The sequence below is a fragment of the Hyaena hyaena genome, unplaced genomic scaffold (assembly GCF_003009895.1).
Source record: "Hyaena hyaena isolate Hyena2069 unplaced genomic scaffold, ASM300989v1 scaffold_448, whole genome shotgun sequence".
NCBI classification, from domain to species: Eukaryota; Metazoa; Chordata; class Mammalia; order Carnivora; family Hyaenidae; genus Hyaena; species Hyaena hyaena.
In genome coordinates, this window is record NW_024081082.1 from 1,479,958 (window position 1) to 1,498,666 (window position 18,709).

At 45.3% G+C, this 18,709-nt stretch overlaps 1 non-coding gene across 1 annotated transcript; it reads left to right on the forward strand.

Moving 5' to 3' along the window:
• Positions 1-1,185: 1,185 nt before the first annotated feature.
• LOC120246093 lies at positions 1,186-1,291 on the forward strand. The gene has a single exon (XR_005531964.1). It is a non-coding gene; the product is annotated as a U6 spliceosomal RNA (small nuclear RNA).
• The last annotated feature ends 17,418 nt before the right edge of the window (positions 1,292-18,709 follow it).

The window sequence follows — 18,709 nt, forward strand, 5'->3', positions numbered from 1 at the left end:
ATTTTTATGTGGTTCAGACAGTACTAAACAAGCCAGTGTTTTCATTCATGATTATTTTTTACTTAAGATGGTTTCAAATGTAGGGACGCCTGGTTGGCACAGTCGGTTAAGTGTCCGACTCTTGATCCCGGCCCAGGTCATGATCTTACAGTTCGTGATTTCAAGCCCGCGCATCGGGCTCTGCACTGATAGTGTAGAGCCTACTTGGGATTCTCTCTCTCTCTCTCTCTCTCTGCTCTTCCCCCACTTATTCTCTCTCTCTCTCTCTCAATAAATAAATAACCTTAAAAAATATGATACCAAATGCATCTATGATACGGATGTTTTTATTTAACTATTGTTTTGATTCTTTTTACTCTAACTATTAGTGTCATAAACAACTTCACACATTAATGCTTTTTCAAATTTTGCATTTGATCAAGTGTCAAAAGTAGCATTGCAAGTTTAAACATGTGGGTTATTTATTTATTCTCTCATTTTGTGTTTATTGTATTGAAGTGTAACTGACACACAACATTACATTAGTTTCAGGTGTGTGACACACCGATTCCACCACTCCATATGTTATGCTGTGCTCACTGCACATGTAGCCACCATCTGCCACCACACAATGCTGTTACAATGCCATTGACTATACCCTCTGTGCTGTGCCTTTTATCACTGTGACTCACTCATTCCAAAACCAGAAGCCTGTATCTCCCATTCCCCTTCATCTGTTTTGCCCCCCATCCCATCCCCTCTGGAAACCATTGGTTTGTTCTCTGTATTTATGGGTCTATTTCTGCTTTGTTTGTTTGTTTTCAGACATCTGGGTCTTTTATTTTTTAATTTGAGAGAGAGAGAGAGAGAGAGAGAGAGAGAGAGAGAGAGAGCATGTGAATGAGAGGGGCAGAGAGAGAAGGAGAGAGAATCTTAAGGAGATTTCAGGCTTAGCACAGATGTGGGGCTCCATCTCACAACCCTGAGATCACGACCTGAGCCAAAACCAAGAGTCAGACGCTCAACTGACTGAGCCACCCAGGTGCCCCAAATATCTGGATCTTTTGAAGGCTTTTGGAATAACACAAAGTTGTTTTGCAAAAGGGCCATACTGAGTCACTCATCCACAAGATGTTTATGAAGCAGCCTGTTGTACCATACCGTCACCAGCACTAGGTATCTTTATTTAAAAATCAACACCACTCTGTGCCTGCTTCAGCAGCACATAGATTAACGCTGGAATGATACAGAAAAGACCAGCATGGCCCCTGTGCAGGCATGATGTACTATTTGTGAAGCGTTCCATATTTAAAAACAAGTGAATAGCATCTTGTTTCTTTGGTTTGTCGATTTTTATATTTGTTATCCGGTTGTATCTTTACGATGTTCTTTCTTTTTTTAAAAACAGTTTTTTGTCAAGTTAGTTTCCATGTAACACCCAGTGCTCATCCCCACAAGTGCCCTCCTCCATGCCCATCTCCCCCCTCCCCCCCCCCCCCCCCCCCCTCAGTTTGTTCTCAGCATTCAAGAGTCTCTCATGGTTTGCCTCCCTCCCTCTCCTCCCATATTTCCCCCCTTCTTCTCCCCCACGGTCTTCCGTTAAGTTCCTCCTAATCCTCCTATATGTGCAAACATATGGTATCTGTCCTTCTCTGCCTGACTTATTTCGCTAAGCATAACACCCTCAAGGTCCATCCATGTTGCTACACATGACTAGATTTCATTCTTTCTCATTGCCATGTAGTATCCCATTGTATAGATAAACCATATCTTCTTGATCCATTCATCTCTTGATGGACACTTAGGCTCTTTCCATGTTTTGGCTATTGTTGAGAGTGCTGTTATGAACATTGGGTTCCATGCGCCCCTATGCATCAGCACTGCTGTATCCCTTGGGTAAATTCCTAGCAGTGCTGTTGCTGGGTCCTAGGGGAGTTCTATTGTTAATTTTTTTGAGGAACCTCCACACTGTTTTCCAGAGGGGCTGCACCAGTTTACATTCCCACCAACAGTGTAGGAGGGTGCCCGTTTCTCCACATCCTCGCCAGCATCTAGAGTCCTCTGATTTGCTCATTTTGGTAGGGTGTTCTTTCTTAACAAAAACAATTCTGACACTCTGCTTTCCTACTTTGAAGGCCCACGGGCCCCGTAGGAACTGCATGTAGGACAAAGTTCCATGGAGCAAGCGGGGATGAGAACACAACATGCGAACCAGAGACACCATTTCCACTTTGCCACACAATACCTGTGTGACCCTGGACTAGTCCTTGATCTACACTTGAATTCCCTCACCTACAGAAATAGGAAAACCAATACCAATGCCCTAGAGTCATCATGAAGATTACATAAGATGTCCTTTGGAAGGAAGTCAGTGGAGTATCGGTTATAAAACACACCTCTAGATCAGTCACTGTCATATGTCACAACAGCATCCATGACCCGTCATGAGAAGAACAGCCAACATTTAGCAAGACTACCTTCTACTCACCAGGCACTGTGCTCAGCCCTTTGCTTGTAGGAGCTCACATCAGCCTCACAACAGCATGTGAGGGAGATGATACCATCATGTTTATTTAATAGATGAGGGGACTGAAGCACAGAGAGATGAAGACACTTGCCCAAAGCTATACCCCTGGGAAACTGCAAAGCTGGGACTTGAACTTTTAACATGGAGCCCCATCCTTGCTCTCGGGCCTCCTCACCCCTGAGCCACATGGCAGTATAGGGCCTTCTCTAACGCATCATGCCCTTTCACCCCTGGGCCTTGACTCGTTCTCATCCCCTTATTAAACGGGCGTCGCCTTCACCCCGAAAGCACTGCCCACCCTTAATATCTGACTTAAATGTCCTCTGCTCCGTAGTCAAATCAGCCTCCCCTTACCTGGTGCACCATTGTCACTTACACTTTTGCCCCCTGAGGCACTTAGCCCGTTATCTGTGTGCTTGTGTGTGCGCAAGCGTATGTGCATTCATGATGCACTCCCTTGTGTATCTTCTCTTCTAGTGTGTGGGCCTCCAGTAGACTTCTATCCATTTTTCTCTGGATCTAATTTCGAGTATGATGTCTAAAGCCTACAAGGGGCCCAGCATCTATTTGTTGCATGAATGAACAGATGGTGGCTCTTCAGGCCCAGTAAGGGGTGAGCAGGTGAGAGAACCAGACTTCCTGGAGGTTTCCTCACAGCCTCTCCTACCTGGGTTCTGTCTAGGGCTAGTCCCATAATAAAATAGCCTTTTCCTTTTCCATCGGCCATTGGCCCACCTCCCATTCTGCGTAGCAATGCCCGTGGCCCACAGCTACACTCCCAGGTCCCCCAGAGAACCTCAGCCGCCCACTTTGAGGTTTGCCTTCTTGTTGGTGGTGCAGGGGGCTGGGCTGCTTCTTACCAGCTGGCCCAGCCCTTGAGGTCCACAGGCAGCTGGAGGAGACATACTGGGATCTGCGTGGGCTCCAGAAAACCAGCCCTTTCAGAACTTGCTTGTTGGCAGGGGTGGGTGGCTGCATGTAAAGGCACCATAGGTGACCCAGAGCTGGACACAAAGTGTGCGTGCAAAGCATAGGACAGAACGCAGGTGCTGGAGTTTTCCGGTGAGATGTAGGAGGAAGTGCAGCCTCTGTGCAGAGGAAGCCTGGAACCGAATGTGTGGGGCCAGGATTTTAACAAACTGTATTAGTGTCCCATTGCTGCTGTAACAAATTACCCCAAACTTGGTGGCTTAAAACTGCACACGTTTATTCTCTTGCCATAATACTAGAGGCCAGAAGTCTGAAATGAGGCTCAAGGGGCCCAAATCAAGGCATCAGCAGGCCCGTGGCCCCTCGGGAGGCTCTAGGGGATGGCCATTTCCTTGACTCTTCCAGCTTCTGGAGGCTGTTCTCATTCCTGGGCTTGTAGCTCTGTGTCACCTTACCTTTTCTTTCCCTGCTTCTGTCCTTACACCTCCTTCGTACTCTTCTGTCCCAAATGTCCCTTTGCTTCCTTCTAATAAGGACACTTGTACTTGCATTCAGGCCCACTTGGATAATCCAGCATAATGGCCCCTTCTCCAGATCCTTAGTTAATCCCATCTGCAAAGTCTCTTACCCTGTAAGGTGATATCCACGGGCCCCAGTGACTAGGGCCTGGGTGTCCTGGGGGGTCATTATCCAGCCCACCACACATGAATGTCATGACATATGATGCCGTTTTCCCCACCCAGGAATGAGATGCAGGACACACTCTTTGCTTCACGCCTTCAGCTGCCCCAGTGTGTACCAGGCTCTGTGGCAGGCACTGGAGGTACAGAGGTGGCGTGACCTCACCTACTGGCCTGGAAGGGGTGGCCAGTGACAAGCAGCTGCAGAGTGAGTGCAGTATGACAAATGCCACAAGAGAAGCTTGCAAAGAATGAGGAGGGGATGCCACTTCCGGTGGCAGATGAGGAAAGGGGTCACACAGCAGAGAATTTCCTGAGTTGGTTCTTAATGGATGTGGAACTTTCCAGGTAGACAGTAAGTGGGGAGGCAAGAGTCAAAGTGGAGGAAACAGCAGGGACTGGTGTGTGGGCACAGGCACACTGGAAACCTCTGGAGTGAGAAAACATGGATTTTCTATGACTCTATAGCTCCTTGCAAAGGAGGCTCTTATGGGCCCGCCTCTGGCCCGCTCTTGGCCCCATGCTGCCCTCCCGCGGCTTGCTGCTCATGAGAGCATCTTCTCACTTTCACTGTCTTCCCATTTGCCTGCTGAGAAGATGGGCACCATCTCTCTCTCTCTCCTCTCCTTACACGTGGGCCAGTGTGCTAAGCCCCCTGAACACTGGATCCTCCAGAACAAGCCTCCTGTTTCCCTTGCAGCCCTACTCCCTGCAGGCGCCTGGGCCTTCCCTGCAACGGGGAGCCCGGATCCATGGCCTTTGTGGAACGATTCCATTGAAAAGCTCACAAGCAAAATTTCGGTAGAAGTCATGAACATTTGACCACGAGGTTTGAGGAAGGCCAGGGCCAGGGTTGAAGCAAGCATATAACACTGGGTTTGTGGGGTGATGCATCTCCTTCCTCCAGCATTATTTTATCTGCTGAATTAATTGCATGGGGACTAGAAGCTCCCTGGGAATAAGTAAGGACAGTTCACGAATATCGGAAGGGAGGGGGGAGAACACAAGAAGCCAGATTTCAGGGGAGACCACAGGGACTTGGGATAGAACCCGCCATGGAGGAAGGAGGCGCCTGACTCAGGAACATTCTGGGCCTCAGAGTCTGAGAGCTGGAGGGGAGCAGTTGTTCTGGAAACAGTTGGGTACCGGCCTTGGAAGCTCACCCTTGTTATAGAGGAGGAAAAGGCTTAAATTGAAATACGTATGCAAGTAAAGAAACGGCTTTAAGGGACTAGGTGTGGGATCCCCTGTAAAAGTGCAGAATACAGGGGAGGGGGGGGAGGCGGGCAGGGCAGAGCACAGCCTCTAGTGGGGCAAGAGGGGTGATGAGGGCAATGAAGAAGGAGCTTTGTGACCTTGCACTCCTTGGTTCTACCTGTGTCAAGGGGCTATCGTGAGATTCAGATGACATCAAGGCCAAGGTGCTTTGGAACCTTCCAGGTGCTGAGCACAGGTCAAGCAAGTGGGACTTAAGGGACTGTGAGAGGGCGGCCTCTTTTCAATTCAGTGGCGAAAGTGGTAGGACGTACAGATTGCTTTAAACGTGAAAGCTTCTCTTTTTCCATCGTTCCGTCTAGAAACACTGGTAATGCTGATGTGAGGCATGTCTCCATTCACGCATCCATTTATTCATGAATTTATGCAACGCCGCGTGCTGTTCCTGCTGAGGGGCAGGCGTGGGTTGGGTGGTGTGGCACACATGGTGGGACTTCCTCCCTGGATGGCAATGGGGGGCGGACGCCAGGGGGACAGGGCCTGGCCCCACCGGCTATCATAGAACAGCCGTCTCTTTCAGGCCCTGAAAGCCAAGGATGTCAGACCCAGTGAAACGCCGCACCGGGTCCTGCCCTGCGCTTTGTAAAGGCTGCTGACAGCTGTCATTAGCTCAACGTTAGGACAGGAGCTGTGATAATCACCGCTGAGTGACTATAAACACAGAGCGTCCCGGAAGAATATTCAGAGAGTGGGGCAACTTGTTAGCTTAGCTTTTGTCTGGGTCGGGGAGAGGGAAGGGAAGTTTTGTCGGGGAGAGCATTTGCCGTAGTAAAAACATGAAATCAATCGTACGGGTCTAATTTAATTTTAATTCACATTTTTATCCGTGGAGTTTGTTAGAAGGGCTGACGTTTTGCTGGGACGATCCATAAGAGCTGAATTGTCCTCGAATTAGGAGATTTTTAAAAGAAGTTCTTTGCCACTGGGTTGCAATTTGTTAAAACAAACAATAGCATAACCACTCTGCAGTCGGATGCCAAGATATTACTGGACTCAGCGAAAATCAAGTAATCTTTTTTAGGCTCTATTCTCTCCCAACTCAGCTCCCCAGCGATGTCAGAAAATGACAAATTGCAGGATGAATCTAAGAGCAGTGCCTTCAAAAATACAATAGTTATACAAGCCATCTATTGTTAATGAAGAATATAATGCAATTTGCCTGTCTGTAATACAATTATGCAAATCAAAGAAGGAACTATCCCAAAATCTCTTTACATTCCGATTAAAATGAGATAATTTATCAAACAGAATATTACTGATTATGTTTATGTGTTGCACATTAATCCTGTTACAATAATGTATCCTTCTCCTAATGTAATGGATTTGTGCAATCTAACAGAAAATGACTTTTATACTATCCACAATTATAAAAATATTCAAAGCATATCCATCCTAGTGCAATAGCACATGTCTACAACTTTACAATAAACCTATTAAAACAAGCGGAGCTTATGAATGCAACCTTCATCCCAATAAAGATGACAGTACATTCCATTTTATTGCACTCATTATGTGAACAACTCCATAGATGATAAATACCAGGAGTCAATTAGTTTAACCTTCTTTATCTTTTTTTTTTTTAAGGAAAAAAAGCGGACTTTAATCGATGGCAGTCATGTCCCCCTCCCCATCTGGATCTTCCTTCAGTTGGTCAAATATGACATTATTTTATATATAAGAGATTTCTGGGGCATCTTTCATAAGTGAGTTACTCCTGTTCTACCTCTTGGTAGGTGTTCGGACTTGTACGTTTCCATAGGGTCAGGAAATGTACACGATGTTTATGTCCACGTGAATTGGGAAACATGCATATTCTGGATGGGAATATGGCTTGGGGAGCAGTCATCTAGAGGAGCACGTGAATCTCCATGTTAACATGTACGTCAGAGCCAAAAACTAATGAGTAGTATTGTCAGGAAAAACAAGAGCCCAAATAATTGGCGAAGGTCTCACTTGTGCTCCTATTGCCAAGGATAATCATTTCTGCATTTAAACTAATCTCTTCCACCTTGACGAGAGTCATTAGCATCTGACAGTGAGCGATAATGTGCTTAAATTTCACACCTCTTGGCCTTGTCTGCACTGTCAACATTTCCCACGTGCATACCTCCACACTAGGTGTACAGGTTGACTTAAACAAATGTTTATCTTTTGTGGCGAAATTGTAAACCCCAGTGTTTTGCAAGTTCTCAAATTGTTCTCCTTGCCTTTAAATGCCTTTAAGCCAGTTTTGTCGAAGGTTACACCTGAGGTATTATTTTCCTCACAATGCCAGGATTCTCTTCTGCCTCTGATTAGATTGACCTGCCAAGTCAAGAAAAGACAAAAACTCTATGAAAAGCAGCATTTTTCTTCACTTCTAAACAGCTGAGTGTGCACTCACACACACACACGAACACAAGGTACAACAGACAAGCCTATCAGCCTTTACCTCCACAGGCCAACATTTGTTCCAATTATAAAAGGGTATTTGTTCTCCTGGAGATATGGGTGAGGAAGGGAAAGGAAAGGAAAGGAAAGGAAAGGAAAGGAAAGGAAAGGAAAGGAAAGGAAAGGAAAGGAAAGGAAAGGAAAGGAAAGGAAAGGAAAGGAAAGGAAAGGAAAGGAAAGGAAAGGAAAGGAAAGGAAAGGAAAGGAAAGGAAAGGAAAGGAAAGGAAAGGAAAGGAAAGGAAAGGAAAGGAAAGGAAAGGAAAGGAAAGGAAAGGAAAGGAAAGGAAAGGAAAGGAAAGGAAAGGAAAGGAAAGGAAAGGAAAGGAAAGGAAAGGAAAGGAAAGGAAAGGAAAGGAAAGGAAAGGAANAGAGGAAGGGAGGAAGGAAGGGGAAGGGAAGGAAGAGAAAGGAAGGAAGGAAGAAAGGAAAGAAGGAAGGAAGGAAGGAAGGAAGGAAGGAAGGAAGGAAGGGAGGGAGGAAGGGAGGGAGGAAGGAAGGGAGGAAGGAAGGGAGGAAGGAAGGGAGGAAGGAAGGGAGGAAGGAAGGGAGGAAGGAAGGGAGGAAGGAAGGGAGTCATTCATTGTTTAATAAACAATGGCTTCACAAAAGCTACTATTACCCAGAGTGTTTGAATGGTCTTTCCATGTAGCCTGTTTAGAGGTGAAAGCTAGCTGCCAGCCCTCATTCCCACAGGGCAGAGTTCCTACAGTAAACGAGAGGCAGAGCTGGAACATGGCTTGTACAAGTGGCTGATAAGTCTTCTCTTGTCATGTTTGACCAATTGGTTTGGAGAGCCATTGACTCGTTTTCCCCTCAAATGTGGACTGTCTCAAGGGGAGACATTTGACAGAGGAGGAAAGCATATTGCCCCGGGGCTATCTGGGCAGATTTTTGCATCCCTGCTCTTGATGTAGCCAAGGAGTGTTTTCTACTCAGTATGATTTCCCAGGCTAGATAGAGCAGGGAGCTCTGGAGCTTAGACCCATTAAAAATGGGAACATTAAAGGTGTAGTCATAACAGTGGAAGTAAGAAGCCTGCGGAACAGCACATATGGAAAACATCAATCTCTCTGCCGGCCCAGGAGGAGACCATGCCTCCCTTTCAGACCCTAATGTGGTGGAGGGTGGACTTACAACTTAGGGTCAGAAGACAACGGCAGAGAGAGAACAGAATTTTGAGGGTGCTCTAGGCTCATCAGAGGTGTGCTAGTCTGTCTGAACGTGCTGTAGGCATTGGGCCTGGGATTCCTAGGTCCCTGTGGCATGAAGGTGAGCAGGAGAAATGAACGTATGGATTTTTTCAGAACCAAAGAAACTGTTGAGGACAAACACATGTGTGGTGGAAGACAGAACAAGGCCGTTCTGAGCAGAATGAGCAATTTCAAAGAGTTCATTTTTGTATCAGTAAATATTAACTGAGTGCCAGCTGTGTGTTCAAGCCATGGTCTTGGCACTTGGTCTGTATCGGTGAACGGATAGACACAAATCTTGACCTTCATGAAGCTTACAGTTTTAGAGGAACACGAGAGACGGTAGATGAGTAAACAATATCATGTGGTAGTCGGCAACAAATGCTGGGTTAAAAAAAAAAAACACATTAAAACAGTGAGAGAGATCCGTCAAGAGTGAGGCTGCAGTCTTAAAAAGAATTACACTTGTGTTGTCAAACTTAAAAATATATATATATATTTATATTAAAAATATTTTTATATATAAATAAAGCAGTCTGTCTAGTTAAGGCCTCCGTTACCGTGGGAATGTGGCAACTAATTAGCATTTCCAGAAATAAGTGTGAATTTTGATACACAGGTCCTTGGAGGGTCCGTTGCCAACTGGTAACTTCCTTGAGTTTACATCTGAAATAGAGATATAAGAAAAAGATCTTGATTCCTTATTTTGCTAGTCATCCTCTTCTGCTTTGGAAGCTTCGCAGCTTTGAAGGGCGAGGAGCTCCAGGGCTCCTCCTGGGATGACTTGAGATCTTTGCCGAAAATGCATTTCAGGCCCCTTCTCCCTCCATCGGACTCGGCTTCCCCATAAGCGTCCCGCGCGTGCGCAAATTGCCTTCCCAGAGTCTGTTTCCCCGGGAAGCTGATCTAAGGAACTCTGTTTCAGCTCTGCATACAGAACGCTGAGGCAGAATCAACAATTTATACTGATTATGCCCTTGCACTTACACTCAATTTCAGGATCTTTCTGCCAATTTCTGATCCTTTGGCTTTCTCTCCTGTATCCAGTTTCACTCTCTCTGTTTGGACTGCATGATGCCTCCAGCTTGCTGGGTTTTACTCTCTGCCCCTACCAATTCTGGCTTTTTTTTTTTTTCCTCTAAAAATCCCATCCCTCCCACCCTCGGTTACCAGGATGGAAATGTCAGGGATTACCTTTCTCTCTCTCTCTGTGCTGAGTGGCTGACTTCAGGAATGACTTTTCCTTAGAGGTCACACAGTCCTCACTTTATCCAGTGGTGAGGCTCCCACAGCCTTAGGAAGAACACTGTAACAAATGGACACGGTATGGCTGAAATTATGGGCTACTCACAACATTAATGGGGTCATTCCCTTACAGACACTGATTGAGTTTACCTGCACAGGCCGGTTACTAGCGCAGGTGTACTCGAAACAAAAAGTGCAACAATTGTGTTTTCCACTTTTATGATGATGGGCTTGGGTTTGAACCCTTGGCTTAGAGGGTCATAACTGACTTAAAAATATCCTTTGATTTTTCCTGAAATAATCCGCCTTTTGGTCTAATATTACCACCGGATTTTGTAGACACAGCTTTTCTTGTGTTATTTATTTCAAATGAAACACCACCCCACCGTAAGTGACTTTTGGTGCCCCTTAATATCTCAAGAATTTTTTTTTTCAGTGCCTGTCTGTCTAAAATTATCCACGGCTCCTGCACGGGTGGGTAAAGTTAGTGTCTCCAAAGAGTTATAAATCTAGTGTCCCCACTGAGCCCATTGTTTCAGATCCAAAAGTGTATGAATTGCAGCCCCAAGATCTTTCTTTATTCTTTGTTATGAAATAGGTAACCAGATCTCGCTGAATGGAAATCCTCCTTCGAAGACTTTCTGGCATCCGACTCCACTTTCAACTCTTGCAAACCTTATTTTGGAAAAATGGTCATTTATAATATCAACATTTCTAGATCATGTTTTAAAGACGGTTACAGGCGTTTGGAGTAACCACATGCCAAAGCTGTCTACTTCTAATCTAACAACCCCCTAGGTTGAAACCAGAGCGAAACTTAAGAGACAGGCGGCCAAGAGCCAAAAAACTCTTGGGGGATATTTATAATCCCCCAATTCAACCAAAATTGTTTCCACTCAAAATTAATACTTGGAAACAGATTTTGAAGCCCAAATTTAGACTCTGCCTTCAGTTTCTTGGGCCGTTGTAGAGCCAACTGCTTGAAATAAATGCATTTGAAGCAATCGAACGTTAAAGTGATTGTCTGTTCTACTGAAAAGATGAATAGCACATAGTATTTAAAGAGATGACCCTCTTTACCCCAGATCTCTCCTGCCAAGGACCAAGGGTTGGCAAATGTCCATAGTGAGCAAGGGTAGTTACCAAGCACGTGGACTATACTTCTGTTTACCCATGCGATCCGCCTATAGCTCCGCTTCTTGTTGGTGAATACACTGCGGTTCATATTTATGGAGGAAATGTGATACGCTGGAAAGCATTTGTTCCTCAGAGTTACAAAATCTAGGTTCAGAGTACTGCTTTATCAGTTCCAAGTAGTATAATCTTAATGAATGTTTTCATCTCTTGAAATCTCACTTTCTCCAGATGTAAAAAGGAGGCAAGCCAGTCATGTTCTGGCACCCTCTTACCGCAGTTAGAGGCTCAAATAATGAAATAAATGTGAAAGTGCTTTATCATTATTCCAAATGCATGGTGTTACTTGTGTTTTTTTTTTTAACTTACTTTAAAAGTTTTTTAAATGTTTTATTTATTTTTGAGAGAGAGCGAGAGTGACAGTGTGAGTGGGGAAGAGGTACAGATAGAGGGAGACACAGAATCCCAAGTAGGCTCCAGCCTTGGAGCTGTCAGCACAGAGTTTGACGTGAGGCTCAAACCCAAGAACCAGGAGATCATGACCTGAGACAAAGTCAGATGCTTAAACGCCTGAGCCATCCCGGCGCCCCTTAACTTACTTTTTAAATATCAACAATGCTTGCCTCTCAAATCAGAGTATCAGATCTTATTTAACCAATATATTGCTGTAAAAAGAGAAGCTTAAATATAAAGGAAATGGGGGGAGGGGCAGGCTGCCTGGGTGGCTCAGTTGGTTAAGTGACTGACTTCAGCTCAAGTTCTTGAGTTCAAGCCCCGCATCAGGCCCTGTGCTGACAGCTTGGAGCCTGGAGCCTGCTTTGGATTCTGTGTCTCCCTCTTTCTCTGCCTCTCCCCAACTTACACTCTGTCTCTCTCTCTCTCTCTCAAAAATAAACATTAAAAAATTTTTTTAAATATGAAGGAAATGGATTTCCCAGACATAATCCCCTATCTTGGCCCTATGCAGAGACAGTTTTCTTCCAGTTTAAAAGGTGTGTCTGGACACTTATCACAACCAATTTTTCAAGTGTGAGGTTTTAATTACTCATTTATTTTTATGTTCATGGGTTTCACAAAAGCATTTTGAAGATGTATGAGATTCCAGACAATATTCTATGTTAAGATTGCGGATAAAATCAATTTGAATTTCAGATAAACAATGGACTATTTTAAAATATAATAGTTATATGTTAAATTTATACTCATAGTTAAAATTGCCTCTGGGGTGTTGACAATAAAAGCAATGTTTCAAAATACCGTGCTGGCCAAAATGAAAAACATATTGAATGGGGCATATTTACACTAAAGAGTTATTCGCTGATTATATGAAATTCGAATCTAACTGAGCATTCCGTCTTTTTATTCTCTAACTCTGGCAACCCTATCTATGGGCTGGGAAGGTTGTGTTACCTGCCCTCAGGCGGCATTCATCCAGGGAGTAAGACAGACCAAAAACGAGTGAACGAAAAAAAACCCAAGTAGGTATGAAGAGAACAAGCACAGCAAACTGAGGAAATAGTGATGAGGGTGGTCCTATTTTAAGAAGAGTGGAAGGAACGGCCTCTTTGGGGAGATGACTGGAAGCAGACATCTAAAGGCAGTAGTGAACCACATAAAGCTCCAGGGGAAATGCCCTGGGAAGGTATGGCAAGTGGAAAGACCTTGCTGGAAATGAACTTGTTAAATGTGAGGAGCAGTGAGAAGGCCCTGGGACCAGAGTCTCTTGGTATAGGTGAGACCAAGGATGCAGAGTGAGGCCCCCATTTTAGCTCTAGCAACTTGTGGCCCGGAAGTATGGTTTTCGTTTAGGTGTGACAGGGAGCCATGGAAGTGAAGCAGGGGAGTGACTTGATGAAGCTAGGAAGAAAACCCCAGGAGCTCTGTGGGGAAGAGACAGTAGTAAGACACAAGTGAGAGGGGGATGGGTTCGGAGCTTATCTCGGAGTCTCCGTGAGAGGCCCCGGGGACTTAGAGTGGGACAGGAGCAGTGGAGTTGGGAACAAGTCCTTGGAGTCATGACATATTTCAGAGGTGGAGGCAGCAGTGCTTGCTCTGGGTTTAATACAGAGTATGAGGAGACGTTGGCGTGAGCAATGGGAACAGTGGCGGTGCCGTTTACGGAGATGGAGAAAAGTTCATTTGGAGGAAGTGGAACATTCTGGTTTGGACATGTCGTACATGAGGTGTCCTGTAGCTCCTCGAGTGATAGCAGTGGAATAGAAAGGTAAGCATGCATTTAGGATGAGATTGGAGAAGCAGCAAAACCCATACCACCCAGGATCTTATTGGCCTTAGTAAAAAAAATCTGGAAACGATTTTAATGTTACAAAATGTCAGCAAAAGATTTTTAACACTATGGAGGTATAGTAATTTAACTTCCCGTTTGAAGGATCGCTTTATTGGATGAAAAAGAATTGGTGAGTGGAGGGTGGAGGGGCATGGAAATTAGCAGTTATCTCAGGGCTTCCTACCTGACCAATCTTGTTATATTTTAGATTCTTTTCTTTTTTTTTTTTTTAAGAGAGAGTGAGAGAGAGAGAGAAGGCAGAGGAGAGGGGGAGAAGGAGAGAGAGAGAATCTTAAAAAAGCTCCATGCTCAGAGCAGAGCCCGACGTGGGACTCAATCCTACGACGCTGGGGTCATGATCTGAGCTGAAATCACGAGTCAGATGCTCGGGTGACTGAGCCACCCAGGCACCCCTACTTTAGGTTCTTTTTTTAAATGGTGTGGAGTGAAGATTCTGAATTTCTAGCAAGCTCCCAATGGCACATATATAGCTGGTTGTTGTGGACCGTCCTTTGAATAGCAGGGTGATAGAAGACTTTTGTAACAATATCAGTGAGAGATGATGGCGGTTTGGTGCCGGTGTGCGTGGAGAGTGGGCAGACATGAGATGTAATTTCCAGGTATAAGTGACAGGTGAGCTGTTGAATTACATTTACATATGAGGGTGAAGGGAGAAAATAATCAAAGATGACAGTCAGATTTCTGACTTGAACAACCGGATGGATGTTAGTGTCATTTATTCAAGTGCAGAAAGCTGGAGGTAGTGCACGTGTTTTGAGTGGCAGAGGGGAATGACGGGACATATTAGGGCTGGGACACCTATGAGATGATGGTCAAATAGACATGCCAGGTTGGTAGTTGCGTATAGGAATCTGGAATGCAGAGCAGAGGTCTAGCTTAAGTAAAAATGTGTGAACCAGAGACACAGAGTATTGAAAACCATGAGCTAAATGTGCCAACCCAGAGAGAGAGTGTAGACCAGGAAAAGTCAATGGCCCAGGTTTGAGTAGAATGCAATGCAGGCATGCATATCACATGCTCAAAAACTAGATATACGGCAAAGGTCAGGGGCCGAAGAAGGCTGGCTGTAAGACAATAGGGAATGGTGAGGACCATGGATCTCACAGGTGTGTATGACTCACCTAACTAGTAGCTACCATCCCGCTCCTCTGCTGATTGGTGCCAGGCACTAGGACTAGGTCCTTCACATTTTTAGAGAAGCCAGAAATGCAGGTCGTTTATGGGAAAACTTTTATGTTAGACACCTGGCCAAGGCTTTCAAATACTATGTTGGTGGGGTGCCTGGGTGGCTCAGTCAGTTGAGCATCCGACTTCGGCTCAGGTCATGATTTTGCAGTTTGTGAGTTTGAGCCCTGCGTCGGGCTCTGTGCTGACAGCTAGCTCAGAGCCTGGAGCCTGCTTCAGATTCTGCATCTCCCTCTCCCTCTGACCCTCCCCTGCTCATGCTCTCTCTCTCTCTCTCTCTCTCTTTCAGAAATAAATAAAACATTAAAAAAATTTCAAATACTATGTTGACCAAATAAAATACATCAGTGGAATGGATCTAGCCCATGAGCTCTTAGTTTGCAGCCTCTGACATAGGCCCTTTAAGGTATCAGATTTAACATGAGCTGTTTTGATTATTCATGCGGGAGGGGGTGGCCTGGAAGGTCTGTGACATGGAGAGATTTACAGTTGTCCTGAGATACAAATCTGAGTCATGGTCACTGGTCTACAGAGTTGGGGGCCGACTCCAGCTAAGCACTCACTGAGCACCCACAGAGCTGCCAGACCACAGTGCTCTACTCATGGTGATGTGTAATCCTCATGAAGCAGAAAACGCCACCCCAGTGTTTTTGTGAGGAATGGTCACATCCAGTTTAGTTGAAGTTGTAAAGTGGTGAAAATTTGGCACAGGGTTATGCAGGGGAGCTGTCTATAGAAAATTAGTTGGAAATGTGATTCAGGAAGAAGCCACCGTCTCGATAAAATTTCCACAGCCACAAATGTGGAGGTTTGTGGAAGTCTCTAGATGTTTCTCTGAAAGATACTTTGGAAGATTTCTGAATATGAAAGGGAGACAATGTGTGGTCTAGTTGAGCACCTGGACAAATTAAGGGACGACGTAAGAATCCATTTGCCTCCTGATGGAGTGCAGTTGTGTAAACTGAGGCCTCCAGTGAAAAGAAGGATCTTCTCAGAAAGACGAGACTTGTATTTGGTAACGAGGCCTCTGTGTGTTCACATGCACATAAATCTTTGGTCCTCTAGGCAACAGCAGTGTTGGGACACATTGAAGGATGTGGGTAATAAACCCAACAGTTTTTGACTTGAGGTGCCCCAACCAATATCTTCACAGGGTATCTAAGCCTTTCTTTACTTCCTCTACCAAGTTCTCCAAGTATGTCACACACCAGTGCACCGATGGTCCCTCTAGTTACCATGGTGGTCCCGACTTGTGATTTGATGGCCAGTACCAATGGCAAAAAAAGATTGAGGAGGAGCTTATGACTGGAACGAAGAAGCCAGTACAAGGCACCACTTCTACTCACGTCACTAAGGAGAAAGTTATGCCCTCATCTTTACTCATCTATAAATAGAAATAATAATACAGATTTAATAGGGACAGTAGTGCCCAATGCAATGACTGATATTCACCAGGCACTCAATCATTTTCCTTGCTTCCATTTCATTTTCAAATTTTCCTCAAAACCCAAAGTCTTGGAGTCCAAATTGTGCATCTCCAAAGACTTCCTCTTTCAGGAAGCCAAGGGTAGGATAGAGGAGGCTGATGCCAGAGTCCTACCTCAATATCCCAGGATTCTTTGGGTGGGACTGCACATTGAATTTCTTTTTTTCTTTCTAGAAACCTTGACCCTTGCCACACTTAATAAATCAATTAGTAAGCATGGACCATTTATTCTACAAACTTTTACTTACTTACCATATGCTCAGGGTAAGACATGATTTTGGCCCACAGGGGCAAGCCATCCAATGGGGAATATCTGACTTGTAAACAGAAAGTGCCATAAAGCATTGTAAGTATGCATTGGGTGGCAGATGTTGGAGCCAGAACACCCTCACATCTGGAAAAAATATGGATTGCGACATTTTCTGAGCGATGTCTTTCCCCCCAAACTCTGTAAAAGCACTCAGCATGCTGGGCACACAACACAACATGATGTGTTGTCCTCAGACCCGTTGAGGCCTATCTTCCTTGTGCCTTGGTTAGTCCCTCTCCTACTGTAGCAACAAGACAGGGGACTGGGCAGATCATCAGGTGCAGTCTCTCCACCTCACGAGGTGATAGCAGTCTACGTGAATCTTGTTATGTCAACGGACAGTGAAGAGTACACCCGCTGGTCTTGAAGAGGGAATGAGCCAACTCCGGTCAGAAGGGATTGGGGCTGGGAACGTGGTGCCATGTGGTGAACTGAACATAAGACTTCTCTCTCAATGTTTCCCAAGGGAAATGCCGCTCTCCCAGCTGACAGGGCTGGGAATGGATGGCCTGCACACTCCTGTTTTCACACAGTACATCAGGTCTAAGTGAAAGGTTTGTGCTGCTGCCAGGAGCAGAAAGTGATGGCTCGGCGTCCCTTGTGGAGGAGAAGATGCTTTAAAGCCGACCCAGGCTCTCCCCAGAGAGCTTTGGACGAGGCCTCCCGGGACATCTGGCCTCTAAGACCCGCCCAGGGACGCCACTTCCAGGCAACCCTCAGGGCTGGGGAGTGAATGCCTTGCATGCTTCAGACATCTGGGGTGTTACTCAGATCCTCGCCCTCCACCTCTCAGCGAAGAGAACTGTGGCCTATAAATGAAGATTAAATAAAAACAAAAGCTGGTCATTTATCTGAGCAGGCACAGCAAGGGCTGCTTTGTCAGTAGAGCTTCCAGGATCTTAATACTATTGATTATTGCCTAGCCTGGCCATTCAGCAGGCCAGCCTGACTCGAGCCATCAAGTTGCAGCCAATCAGGGCAAATACTCAACCCTTCCTTCCGGACCACAGACTGCATCCTGGCCCCCTGTGTGTGGCCAAGCTTGAGTTCTCCTCCAGACCTACTGCTACCTGTCTTAGATCCTGGGACCCACAATCGGTCTTTCCTTTCACTCCTCTGCACCCCCAGCGCACACTTTGCTTTCCCCCTCAGATGCACTGCACACCCCAGTCTCTTCCACCCCCTCCTTTCCAGCTTCTACTAGTGATACCTTCCCTTCCTGGTGCCCCAGGATACCCTTACTGTCGGTCAACTTGCTTGTTGAGGCTTCCCCATTCTTCCAGATTTTTTCTGTCCTCTTCCTTGACTACGTTTAAAAAATTTTTTTTAATGTTTTATTTATTTCTGAGAGAGAGAGAGAGACCACGTGAGCAGGGGAAGGTCAGAGAGAGAGGGAGATACAGGATCTGAAACAGGCTCCAGGCTCTGAGCTGTCAGCACAGAGCCTGATGCGGGGCTCGAACCCATGAACCATGAGATCATGACCTGAGCCGAAGTCAGACACTTAACTGACTGAGCCACCCACGCACCCCTTGAATATGTTTTTAGGTATATGCTCAAACTCTAGGTTCAACAGGTGCTAGACCAGACCTCGAAGAGCCTGGACAGAAAATGGGTAGACACAGGAGAATAGGGAAGACTGGGGCAAACTTAAGGGCACTTCAGCTCCCAGATATTGCTACCTTCTGGAATGCCAGCCCTGTGATGCCAGTTCTAAGTTTTCAAAGAGAACTCAGAAATCTTAGTTTTTATGGAAATTTCCCACTAAAACATTTTATAAGTTACTATTTATGTTTTTTCAAAACCTCTAATAGTATGAAAGGTTTATGAGAAAAACAGTGCATCCTACCCTACTCTTCCCTACCATATAATAATATAACTCACTATTATAGGGTTAGAGTTAGGGTTAGGGTTAGGGTTAGGGTTAGCTGTTCTGGTATTTAACCTATTTCTTGGTTTGTCAATTTTCAACATTATCTACCAACTTCTAAATTTCTATCATGGTAGTTACATGAACTCCTTCTCTCAC